The sequence below is a fragment of the Diabrotica undecimpunctata genome, chromosome 6, assembly GCF_040954645.1.
Source record: "Diabrotica undecimpunctata isolate CICGRU chromosome 6, icDiaUnde3, whole genome shotgun sequence".
In the NCBI taxonomy this organism is placed as follows: Eukaryota; Metazoa; Arthropoda; class Insecta; order Coleoptera; family Chrysomelidae; genus Diabrotica; species Diabrotica undecimpunctata.
This window is the reverse complement of record NC_092808.1, coordinates 45,890,330-45,904,776: the sequence shown is the minus strand read 5'-3', so window position 1 is coordinate 45,904,776 and position 14,447 is coordinate 45,890,330. Positions and strand designations below refer to the sequence as shown.

Here is a 14,447-nt window from a genome sequence, read left to right as displayed (position 1 = left end):
AAATATAGGTGTTACCAACCTTTTTACTACGTCTCATGATTTGTAACTTATGGAGAATGGGTCATCTGGTCGAGTCCCTGCATAAATTTCCATGTTATAAGTGTAAAAGATGCGAGCGTCAACCATGGCATAAATTTTGATCCCATATTTATTGGGTTTTTTGGAGATGTATTGAATAAAGGAGCATCTTCCGCGAAATGCCTCTAGTTTGTCGTCAATAGTAACATTGTTCTCAAGCGAGTAGCATTTTTGGCAATTAGACACAAATTCCTCGAAAATATTCCTTATGCCAGGCGATCCATTCTTTTACGTTCTACTCTCGTAGCTATGTCATCAAAACGTAATGCTCTCATTAAAAATGGAAATCTTCTCCAACTCATCACTGTTTTGAAATCATCCATTCTTCATAGTTCTTCAAGGTTAACTTGATTATCATGGTAAATGCCCGCCAAATAAAGCAAGCCCAAAAGGGCTGTTATTTCTAGTTTGTCTGTATCCCTGGCATCTCTTGGACGACAATAATTAGATCTTACAGAACTAATGTACTTATTTGTGAAGTTCACGATGCTCTCAATCATAGGAACAGTTATGAGGCACTTCCAAATACCAACGATGTCTGTGAGATTTTTAGCTGGTCCAATGACCCCAGGGAGACGGAGTAATATATTGCGAGGCGGTCGCTTACTTTTTTTGTTTGTATTTTTTTGCCAAATCCATGAGTCGAAAACTTTTCCATTTGTTTTTAGATGAGCTATATAAACCTCGTTGGAACTAGCAGCTTCAGTCTTCAGTCAATTCGGACTCAGAATCGTCACCACGTTCCGAAATATGTTCCTCTTCGTGTGTATCGCTATCGTCTATACGTATATCGTCATCCGACTCAGCAAACATCAAATTTGTAACAACTTCTATATCAGTGGGATCATTGGAATTTTAAATCTTCTTCTTATCCGTCATTACTAAAATAAAATAAACAAAATGGAACTAATTGCCACAAATGGTCGCGTGTATATGCAGATACAGACCTCTTATATCAACGTAGAAAGTTTTCAACGTAATATGTTATCAATATTACAATAAGAATAATGTACACTATAAGAAAAAAAACTTACCTAAAAAGTCGCGCCTATATCTGAAATACAAATGCAAAATTCTCAGCAACGTACTATTCCTTGACAGGTTATTTGTGCACTGGAAGGTTGCTTTAGTAATGGAGTAGGAATAGCGAAAAGCACCCGATCGCAGCGCAGCGTAGGTAATAGATATTATACTAAATCTGTTACCCGTGTATCTACCACATACGCGCGACCGCTGGAAGGTTAAACGCATTCTTGACGTCAAGCAGGATAAGAGCCAACCGTCTCTTTGTATCCTGCGTAACTAAAGAGGTTACTTCTGTGACCGCATCTATGGTAGACCTTTTGGCCCTAAAACCATGTTTGCGGTCGCTCAGCGCATGCTTTTCTTCTAGTTCTTGCTCAAGGCGGCCTTTTACAAGCTGTTCGTACAATTTTGCTATCGAACTAAGAAGGCAAATTGGTCGAAATCGTACCTCTTCCTCTTCACCTCTACCTTTCGGGATAAGGACAACCTTAGCTTCTTTCAACATTGTTGGAAACTGCTGTTATTCAAGGAAAACCTGCGGGTATCTTACAGTCTTCGGCATGACTCCATCTATGCCAGCTGCATTTTGGATCTTCATCCGTCCAACAGCCTCGTCGAGTTCCAACTCAGTAAAAGCTTCTGCATCTACGAAACCAATAACCCTTTCACGCCTATCCTCCACATGAGGAAAGAGTTCCCGTATTAAACGGAGTTTCTCATCCTCAGGCAGGGGGTAGGGTGTCTTTTTCCCCTTCAATTCCGTACACACAATCTTGAAACCTTGCCTTCAGATATCCCTTTAGAGATCCTGAAGCAGGTTACTAAAACTTTCTCGCTTATGTCTTCTTATCTCATTCTTGTATTCATACTGCATTCGCTTTAATTTATTTATTCTCTCTTCCAAATATCCTGTTTGTACACTAGATGACTTTAAAATTATATAGAGACTAAGTGAAATGTGATTTTGATCTCTGCCTATTAAGTGGAAATATAATTTCAGTATTTCTGTTAGTATTTCTTGCTAGTTTTATATTACTAACTATTTTTCCCTAGCTGTATGTGCATTTGGTGTGACTTTTCGATCTTGTCTTCTTTATCGTCATTTCATCTCTATCTATTTTAATATTGTCTATTAAGTTAATTTATTATTTTTTGATAGTTAATAAATCAACTATCTAATAATTCCACCTGAGACACTCATTACAAATGTTAAAAGATGGATTATTATCATACTTAATTCCTTGTTACATAGAAAGAGACTTAAATTAAATGAGGATGTTATTGCAAAAGCAATAAGTAGACACGTTAATCAATAAACGTATTTATTTATTAAACATTAAAATAATGAAATCCTTTATTTGCACCTTTAATATTTTCACCTTAAAGCCCTTCGCCAATTATTTCAAGAGTAGCAATATATCAACCTTTGTCGTCAAATGCGAAACTCCGAATTCAAAGTAATATTACTGAAACTACTAAAGCTTAATTGTAACCAAAAGCATTCTCTTTGTTCATTCTCTTCTATTGACACATATTGACCTCCAGCCAACAATGCCGCCAATTATACATCGACGCAGCGCTAAAAAATGAACCAACAAAAGGACCGAGTTAACACAATTAAAAGAAGGGCTAATTTTCAATTATAATTACAGGGTTCGTTTTTGGTTGTTAGTGCTAGACGGGATATAATTAAAAATGTCTCTGATGAACCGTAATCGATTGACAAGATTTTAATTAACAGGAATTTTGTGTTATATGGCTAAGGAGATATGAGTTTTATTGATTGGACGAATATAGTGTTGTATACATACAGTACAAATGCTGGATAAAAAAGGTTTTTGAGACATTTCTCTTTAATGAAGATAAATTCTTAATTTAATTCATACAAAATCAACGGATACCAAAGTATTACAAACATATGTATGTAAAGTAAAACAAACAGAATTAAATAAAATTTTAAATTAACCAATTTACTAACTAATGGTGTATTCTTTGCTTCAGGTGTCATATCTTCTCTGAAGGCCAGTTTCTCCTTATCTCAATGGTGATCTGATACAATTTCATATCATTTACATATATATTCTTTATCCAAAATGTTTTTATTGTACATTGATAATGTTTGCATTCAATTTTCTTCTTATGATGTTTGAGACCAAATTGACCCATTTCATGGGACCCTAATCACAGCAGCTCGAAATAGATCAGTTGACGTTTTCCATTTTCTAAGATTGACCAGACAGGATATACGTCTACGTCCACGGCCTTCCTTGCCCTCAATCTCGCTTTGTATGATCAACTGCAGAAATCGGAATTCATTATGACGCATAATGTGGCAAAAGTAAACAAATTTTGTGTTATTTACGGTGTTAATATTTCTTTGTCGTTTCCTAGCTTCTGTAGAATAGTTATGTTAGTTGTGTGGTATATATATGCAACCCTTAACATACGTCGATAGAATCACATTTCAAATGACTTTAACCGTTTATGACATGTTCTGGAAGACTCCAGCTTTCTGATCGTAGACGAGGAAACTAAAGACGTAACATCTAAGAATTCTTATGCATATATTGATACTTAAAAATATATGTGCAGATAATCTTTCTTAGGCCTTTGCAACAAACTTAAAATTAGTTACTTTTATGCGTAAAAGACTCTACCTTAAAAAATATAAATATAAACACTCAACCAAAAGGGTTGTGTGAATTATTTTTCAATTTACTGCTCTAAGCATAGCGCTGGATTTACACAGGGATGAACAGTTCTGTATATCTGCTTTTGACTTTCCAAAAGTAAAATACGAAATATCGATTGATTTCTGCTTCCCCCTATAACTCACACTCTGTCTTCATTCAACTGATATCCGGCTTAATTATCTGCCAGTCTTAACCTTTTAATGAGAGCGGTCTAAGCTGTTTTATTTTGTTTTTCATCAGTTTCTTGCGTACTCTAATTGAATTGGAACTTCAGGACTCCCTTTTAAAAGATTTTTTTTAAACAAACAAAAAAGTTACTGGAGAAATGTTTTAAATTTAACTGCAAATATAAAGAAAAACAGTTTCTGAAAAATTATAAAGTCACCAGAAAGTTATCATTAACCAATTTACAATTCCATTCCATTTCAACTGATAAAAAAAAATAAAATACTAGAAATCGACATTAAAATTGATATCATTAAATGTGATAATAGTTTAAGCACAATCTACGATATTAATTAAAGGAGTATTACACAGACACTCGATAAATATGTTTCTATTTTTTTTTTTATTATTAATCCAGTAAAATAAGGCAAAAAAAGGGGGAAACCTCGGAATGAAAGATAATAAGCTGAAAATTTGCATACGTCTTTATTTTGATGGTATAAAACTTACCTCAAAAGTCTCATATAATCGCGTGTCCGCGACTTAAGATATTGAAGGTCAAAATCACGAAAATGAGTTTTTTGCAAATATCTCGTTTCCCTTACACTTTATGACATTTAAGGTGGCAAGAAAAATTGTAGAATAGACAATTCTCTTCAATTTGTGTCACAAGTACTTTTATGTACCTTTAACCCTTCTTGAGATAGAGCGCAAAGAGTGGGGGACCGCTTACCTGTGTATACGGTAACGCGAAATCAGCCAGTAGGATTCAATAAATAATAAATTATATAGTTAATTATTCACTTAAAATACTTTTATTATCATTAAATTTTTAGTATTTATTATTTGATAAACTATATTTATAGATATTAATTATAAAATATATATTTTTTATATAATATTTATTTTATTTTTAACAAACATACAATATTAAATAAAATACTTTTCGTCCATATTACTACGAATATTATATCTCGAAATACAAATCTCTTGTACGGCGGTTGCTGTTTCTGCGAAGCTGTAGCAGATGCTCCTTTGTTATATATGACCTAACCGGTTTTTTTTTAATATGACTTTCTACACACCGTGGCGAATGAGTTTGGGACTTCTATGTATATACGCACAATAGCGGTGGAGGGATATTTCACTTGATGATGGGAATGGTAGGGTAGAGCTATTTATCTGCGTTAGAATTTCTTTACCGAAAAAAATTTATTTTATCGTTCAGTTGAAAACATCTTATCATCGACAGACGTATAAATTTGAGTGAATATTTTTAATTGCAATGGCTGATTTGTGTTTTATTTGTAACAAGTTAATATCAGAAGGTGTCTCTGTGAGTGTTGTGCGTGGCTTACAAACATTAAAAACTGCAAGTATTGAAAGAAATGACGGTCATATAAATTATTACTTCATTATATAGTCAAAGTATTATATTAATACTTTGACTTATGTAATAGTGCATATTGAGTGTCGAAAAGTGTATATAAGTAAACATTCAATTGCTGCAATACCGCCAGCACCAGAAGAACTGCTGAATACAATATTTTGCAATTGCAAGAAAGGTTGTGGTTCTAATTGCGGATGCAGGAAATCAGGATTGCAATGTACTTTAATTTGTGGGCAGTATAATGGACAATCATGTCTATACGCTTCATCAACTTCAGATGATTTTAATGAAGAAAGTGAATATGCACCTGATATTCTTGAATATTTTTATTCTGATACTTTAATAAACGAGAATGATGATGATGAATCCGATATTGAGCAGTCAGAGGAAGAAGTAGAAGAAGAAAAAGACGATGAAGAAGAAAATTAATACAAAAATATTAACCATACATAATAAAAGAATATATATATTATATTTGTAACTTTAATAAATCGATTATTGGATTAATAAATAAATATATAATTTAAAAAAATAATAAATATGATTTTTTCAGTATTTAATTAAATATAAAAATGATTATTGTTGAAGTCTGCACTTGATCTTAATTTATCGTATATACAGCTGTTAAAAATATCATTAAAATTCATTTGAAATATTTCATTTAATATTGTATGTTTGTTAAAAATAAATATTATATAAAAAATATATATTTTATAATTAATATCTATAAATATAGTTTATTAAATAATAAATAAAAAAAATTTAATGATAATTATAGTATTTTAAGTGAATAATTAACTATATAACTTATTATTTATTGAATCCCACTGGCTGACTTCGCGTTACCGTATACACAGGTAAGCGGTCCCCCACTCTTTGCGCTCTATCTTAAGAAAGGTTGAAGGTACATAAAAGTACTTGAGACAAAAATTGAAGAGAATTTTCCATTCTACAATTTTTCTTACCACCTTAAATGTCATAAAGTGTAAGGGAAACGAGATATTTGCAGAAAACTCATTTTCGTGACCTTTGACCTTAAATATCTTAAGTCGCGGACACGTGATTATATAAGACTTTTCAGATAAGTTTTATACCATCAAAATAAAGACGTATGCAAATTTTCAGCTTATTATCTTTCATTCCGAGGTTGCATCCTTATTTTACCGGACTATATCTTTAATTGGGAAAATTATGTTCTCTCAAAGGAACAGATGTTGTCAGTAGTAATCACAATATGAAATTCTTTGTGTTATTATTCGGATGATCAAATTATGACTATACTTTCTAATTATTGATCTAGGTAAAATCGGTAAGTTAAAAAACATATTGTGACGTATTTATGCACTAAAGTGTAGCAAGTTTCGAAACAAAAGAATAATGTTAATGGACATGGTTTGTAAAATTAAAAAAACTCAATGTTTACATAGCTACCATATTACTCATTTGCCCTATTTTCAATAAATCAAAAAATGAATTTTGATTTATGTTTATGTAAAACTTATTGAGGTCGTTGGTTTAATATTTAATTGAAAATAACGAAAAATGCAATAGGTGATTGTGAACAAAATTAGCAATCAATTGAAAATAATAAGGAAAAAATATTTAGCGTAAGTCATAAATAATATCTTCTTTTTCTTCTTCTTCTGCTTCTTCTTCCTCTTAATAAGCAATTTTACCTATTTATTTGCGGATATATAGACTCTATAGAAAGTTGTCACTCAATCTATTTCGCGGACGTCCGTTACTTTTTTTGCCATTCTGCTTATGTGGTTACTCCATTCTTTTTTTTCTATTTTGTGTCCATTTATTTATACGTTGTATAATTTTACTGTATAATATTTTCTTCTAATGTCTTCACTTCTCTTTCTATGTCTCAGCGTATTTCCTGTGATTCTTCTCAGTCGTTTCTCGTCTCTTTCGTTTCCAGTATCCTTTGCGTTGTGGCTATGCCGGGTCTTGTTTCTGAGCCATATATCATTATTTGTCTTCTTCTTCTTCTTCTTAACATGCCATAAACCAAAGTGCGTAGGCGACTATCTCATTACTAGAATTCTGTTCTTGGCGGCGTGACACAGCTAGCCTGTATTGTGTATTCCTGTCCATTCTTTAATATTCCTTAACCAGGATAATTGATTGCGGCCGGCTCCTCTCCTACCTTAGATCTTCCCTTGTAGGATTAACTGTGGTATTTCATATTTTGCTCCTCTCAATATGTGCACAAGGTAACCAATCTTGCGTTTTTTAATTAATTTAAAGAGTTTTCTTTCCACGCCGGCTCTCTTACGGACGTCATCGTTTCGGACGTCCATTATTGGTCTTAAACTGGCTTAATAAATTCTTGACTTCATCTCAGTATTAATGTGTTTGTTTTGCCATATAGTGTTATTAAGGCATCCTGCCAGTCTATCTGCTTTTTGTACTTGATTTCTTACTGCTTTGTTCAGGTCTCCATAGCTGGACAGTGTAATTCCCAGGTATTTTATTTTCAATACTTGTTTAATACTGATGCCATCAATTTCTATTTTAAATCTGGTTGATTCTTTGCTGACTCCAATTGTTTTAGTTTTCTGAGATGAGATTGTCATAATATTTAATTCTGTGGCTCTAATTTGAAATCTATGGATCAGTCTTTGCAGACTATCATCATCTTGGGCTATCAATATTGCGTCGTCTGCATAACAGAGTAATTTTATTTTTTTATTTCCCATTCTGTATCCTCTTTCTTTCTTAACGCTTTTGGTGATTTCATCCATAATTAAATTCAAGAGCATGGGGCTCAATGAGTTCCATTGTCTGTTCCTATTTCTATAGGTTCTGTAAGATGTTCATTGATTCTGACTTCCATCTTGTTGTTTTGGTAGATGTTTTCGATAGTTTTTATAATATTTAGAAGAACTTTTCTATTATATAGAACTTTTATTACATCTTTGAGTCCTTCTCTGTCAAACGCTTTCTTTAAGTCAATCAGAGATAGAAATGCTGGTTATATTATACTTTAGTGAGTATACTAGATATAAATGTTATCTTGTATAAAGAAAGGAGGTTCTATTCGTCAAAAGGTGAATGAATTGTGCTAGGGTAGAAAAGTAGCGTCTGAGCCCCTCGGTAAGTAGAAAATTGGCATCAGCGCGCGCAGCGACGCTAAGGATGGTCGGCGTTCACGTTAAAACTTGAGATATGCACGCTTCGATGTGTTTTCAACCTTTGTCTCTGGTATTCGGATTGGGGACGCGACCCCGTTATCACGAAAGGGCCACTTACCGATAGTACGTCTAAAGAAAACGTAACCTAATACATTAGGTTTTAAAAACTTTTACCTTCTGCCGCTATGATAACAAATTCTGTATATAATTTCCGCAGAAATTTGATATTTTAAGAGTTCTGTGCCTAACAGTTAATTAAAGATAAGTGTATTTCCTTAAACTTGAAAACTTCAAAACATATGATAACGCCAATTTACAGAAAGAATTTAAAATTATGAAGGTATAATTTAAATAGTTCAACCATATAATTAAATCAGATCATATTATGTTAAAAATGAGAGACTTGCACAGAAGAAGACCTATTCTTAGCGAATGATAGGGCCATCTATGTGGCCAACCACTGGAATCACAAAATTTAAAGCTGTTGGTGTTCCGGACACAGAAAGTAAGTAAAGTATGTTAAAAATTAATACTAAATTTATAATATTAAATAATAAGAAAAAGAATATTAAAAATAAAATATTTGAGTAAATACTAAATACTTCCTGAAAATTTTTCCTCCCCCCAAAAAAAAAGTTTTTAAGAACCACTTGAAGTGTCAGTGTAAAGTATGGACATGAAAAGATGATATAAGAATAAAGAACGAAGTAATAATAAAACTATTGATTGACAAATAAGCCGTCGGTATATTTTGAACACCAGACATTGTTGGATGTCATCTGAAACTGTGCTCAGATTAACAACGCGTTCAAAGCCGACCTACTTAACTAGGAAAACTGTGTTAAGGAGAATGCCGTTGGCACCTTGTTCTATAAGAATTCCGTGGCGTATGACAGACAATAAGAAGAATAGCGTCAAAAGAAAAAAAAACAGCTGGGGAGTAATATTTCGACGAGCTCCACGGTACGAAAATAGGAGCAGTTTAGTAAAAATTGGACCAACTGTGCCAGTATTAAAATACGACTAGCACAATCGAAGCAGTTTTGACTAAAAGGCACATATTCTTTTATGTGTCTAATACGATTGGCAATTTATAAGTAGAAAAATTAGCTCGAGTGAGCACAATTGCCGAATCTGACTAAACATGAAGATTCGACAAGAGTCTTTGACAAAAGTTATTGGTCCAGTCAACAATACGGCTGCCAAGGGTTCCAATCTTGTCAAATCAGGCCAAGCATGAAGATTGGTCGAGACTCTTTGACAAAAGTGACTTGATCAGTCAGCAGTGCGGCTGCCGCGAGCTCAGATCTTGCGATAGATAGCCTTGCGTAAAAATGACACTCTAAACTTAACATATACAAGTACATTTGTCTGTTGTATCTGTTTAGATGTTTCACTCCAAGATACATTGGAGTACCACAACTATTGTATCAGACGTTTAGCAAGAAGACATGTAAAAATAAAACCAAGTTGATATGGGTTGTAAAAAATGTTTGGAAAACAGACTAGAAAAATAGGAAAAATGGGTAATCAGTCGTAGAGTCCTATTGTAGACCTAACACCGTAACAATGGAAGGTTCTTTGTCAAACGAAAAACGTCAAAATATCTGAGCCAATATTATTTTTATTATATATATATATATATATATATATATATATATATATATATATATATATATATTATTAATAATATTTTTATCTACTGAACGGTTAAATGAATTTAAGTTTAGTTTTAGTTTTGATCTAAATATGTTTTGATTTAGAAAATTATATTCATATACGCATTTGCTAATATATAAGCACCCTCTGAGCAGTAATCAGGTACAACTTGTTCGATCGTTGAATTATTGTGTACTGACCCATCTTCACTGCCTAAGGTAGTTCTTAATTAGATTAATCAAATAATCTGACACATTTGCTTTTTTCAGTGCGGTGATGATGTGACCCCAGTTAGCTGAGTTAAGCATTTTTCAGATTAAACATCACGAGCGTGGCCTATTTCTTCCTCCTTGTCCTTTATAAAGTGTAAATTAGTTCTTTTACTGCATCGACAGAAGATCTAAATTCCCTGAATCCCTTCTATTTGTCAGATATACTTCTGTTTATCTGTAATTCGTCTTCTAGGCGATTTTTAATTAGATTTTCATGAAATGTTCCAAGACTTTCCAAATAGCACATCAGGTTGATGTAAGGTGAGATATAGCAGGCAATGATAGCCACGCTTCCTATTTTAACAACGTGCCCCTCTTTCTTGACAATCTTATTTATGAACACTTTCTTATTCATTATGTATATACCAACATCTTTGTTAGTATCGGCTATCTTTATTTTTAGTAATGTTTTTGTTTGACTCAAGAACAATAAGTATAAGTGTAAAGTACAATCCTGAATTTAACCCTAGAAAGGTGGACTATTATTTACTGACAGTTATGGTGGACTATCGTAATTTTTACGACATCTAACAAAAAATTGAAAAAAAAAAATACAAATATAATTATAAACACTTTTATTACAATAAATTAGAAAAAATGTAAGTATTAGTAAGTGGTACACATATAAATAAAGTCGATGTACACTACTCGTTTGCACACATTGTACATATATTACCTCGGTGTTCGCCACATATAGCGTGATGGCATTGGTTGCAATATGTGGTAGTCATGCGCCTCTTTTTACTCGGACAATGGAAACATGCCTTGCGTTTCTTTTTTTCAGGTAACGGACGTTCAACTTCTTCGGAAATTTTGAGGACATCTTTAATATTTTGCTTAAGATTTCGACGTAAAGTTGGAATACACAATCGTTCTCTCAGCCAGGGTTCGGCGAGATGACGAGCCAATTCAACCATATATTCGTATCTGGATAAAACTGTTCTGTTTGCTTTTAATGTGTTTGTGGTGTAAATAACATACGAGTTAATACTTGCAATATTTATCATATTATAGAAGATACACAAAGGCCATCTCCTCGTTTTACGACCCGCATTCATATTCGAACACATTTGATCAAATGTATCCACTCCGCCTTTTGTTCCATTATAATCAGTTATTATAGTGGGTTTGCCATTTATTTTGGAAACATCAGCACCTTCGTGAAGTGTTGAAAGAAGTAAAACTACCTTATTTTTCTTTGGTATATATGATACCAATGTCTTTCTTTTATCAAAACAAAACATAGATGTATTGGGGACTCTGTTCTTTACATTTAACAATTCCTGTGGAATTTCTCTTTTATTTTTGCGAAGAGTTCCGATAATTGTCAGTTTGTACTGATCTTTTAATAACTCCTCTGCTAAGCTAACTGATGTAAACCAGTTGTCCATGGTAATATTTCTGTTACTACCATGAACTGATTTTGTAAGTTCCTTTACAAAATATGTACCCAACGGCAAACCATTTGTATTGGTTTTCTTGCCTAAATAAGGAATAGCATCGATCATATATTTCGAAGAGCTGTCACACATCATTACGATTTTGAGACCATACGAATTAGGTTTATCAGGTAAATACATTCGAAAAGGGCAACGTCCTCGAAATCCTACTAACTGTTCATCAATAGTCAAATAGGATGAAGGTGTATATGATTCTCTGCAGGTGGTAATAAAAATGTCCCATATTTCGCGTATATGCGCAAAAGGATCATCTTGCTGCCTTTCTTTTCGTGTTTCTTTTTCATCAAACCTAAGACAGTTTATGAGATATTTAAAACGCTGACCACTCATGCAAGCCTGATAAAATTTTCCTGATATATTACTGTCAAACATATATTTCACAGATAGATGACTGTCTTTATTTGCTGCAGACATTATCAAAATTGCCAATAAAGCTTGTAGCTCATTTTTACTCATGTCAGAAATATTAGGACGACTGGCATATTTTTTAGATTGTCTTGTAATTTCAGTATTTGAGTGTAACAGAGTACGACATAATATATCCTCTGAAAAAAAATGTAAGAAATATTCTTCAACTTTTGTGTAGTTTTTGGCATTTCCTTTGGGACCAGCTATAAAATGAATAATATTTCTAGCTTTCTTTTTGACAATGAAGGTATTTTGTTTGACCACTTATGCCCGTTTTTACCTTTTAGAGCCTTTCCCGGATTTACAATAAACTGAGAAACAGTGGAGTTCTCACCTGATGTTCCAGGTACTTCTTCTGTAGATTTTTCGCTTTCCACCACTATTGCTTTTATATCTGCATCCATTAAATTTACAGATGAACTGGATACACTGGATGGCTGGAAAATTTTGGAATTATCACTATTTTTAGAGTCATCTTCTTCATCTGAATCGTCCGATTCAAACTCCAAAGCATCTTCTTCTAACTCCCAGTCACTTCCACTATCTTCAAAAGGTTCCTGCTCACTATCTTCACCATTCATTATACGCTGTATTTCATCGTTTATTTCACTTGCCGTTAAAGGTTTTCGTGATGACATAGTGATACAATTAAATAAAATAATATTTACTACAAATATAAAAAAGAATTAGATAATGACTTACCAAAAACGTCACCGGCGTCCAAATAAACTTGAGAGAAAAAAACTAACGTAGAAGGTGGACTTTCGTAAAATTGACGACGTGCCCTCAAAAAATCTAATACATAAATACAGTAGTGGAGAAACGCACACACCGCCTGTTAAATCAAGACTAAAGAAACAGCTACTGAGAAGTGTATGGGCAGAGGTTACGCGACTGCACCCGAACTGCGGCGAAAACCGAGGAGCGTCGTCAAATTTACGATAGTCCACCTTTCTAGGGTTAAGGCAGTTTGTGGTGCCACCTCTATGCGGTGTATCACAAAGGACGTACCTAGCCGTTGACTTACACAATTTAGATTAGTGTCCCATTCCACCGCAGTTGAAACACGACCCGTTCTTGTCCGGCCCCTTACAGTTATCCTGAGTGTGATCTAAAGACCAACACCTGGGATATTTAAGCACGCTCAACCGTTTTTATAATTTGCAGCTTAACATGCCTACGCGCAGGTACTCGCTCTGTAGAAGAATAACCGTGGTTATCTCAGAAAGGATCTCCAAGCCGCCTATGTATCGCTTCTGAAAGGTCTCATGCCTGCCCCCAGGCAGGCTTGGATTTGCCTATATTATTTTGTTAGCCAATTGACACGTTGTGTCAATTGCGCATGACACGACGGTATGACCTTCATTATGCACGTCTACCTCATAAAGCATTTTTTGGCGCTTCGAATGTGTAATTTTTCAACCACTTTCTAATGGACTCCCTTTTAAAGATTGCTGCATTTCTCTTTAGTCTTTGGTCAACATCTTTTAGTTTATTGAGAGTATTAGGTACCTCAACAATTAATTTAAAGAGGTCCTTGATCAATTTCTCCTGCACCTCTGTGCTTACGATTAGGGATAGATATTCAAAACTCTCCTTTTTATATATAATTTGGAGTCTAAGTTCGGCTAGTTATGTAAGTTTTAGCCCCTGGAGTCTTAGAAACATCGAGGCTGTCAGGACGAGAGTTTCTGCGGCCTCTTTCCCTATTGAATCTTCTTATTATACTTTACGGGTTGCCACCGGTTTTTTGGAATAATTTTTTTTTCATACTATTCCCACGAGTAGCTAGCAAAGGCACCTGCCCGCAGTCGCAGAGCCCCGCTGGTTTTCTCCATCGATATTGTACTTTACTACCTACAAAATCTATAAATTCTTTTATCTATTTTATTTTTAGTTGAATTCAACCATTTGGTGAAATAAATTGTTTGTGTTTTAAACTAATTTATTTATTTTTTCTACTAACAAGAAGTCCCCTGATTGAGTATTAAATTTACAAACAATTTGATAGTTCTATTACAAAGAGAAAGAAAGGTCAGACTATATAAGCGACAAGTAAGTGTGTGGACCATTTCCACTGAAAATATTTGTTATTTAGTTATAGAATCTGTTGGCAAAATTTAAGCAACATTAATATATTTTACATTTTTGGT

At 33.6% G+C, this 14,447-nt stretch overlaps 1 protein-coding gene across 1 annotated transcript in view; it reads right to left on the bottom strand.

The window, feature by feature from the left end:
• LOC140444329 (synaptogenesis protein syg-2-like) overlaps nucleotides 1-14,447 on the bottom strand; it is a 520,904-nt gene that overhangs the window by 480,698 nt on the left and 25,759 nt on the right. The window lies entirely within an intron of this gene.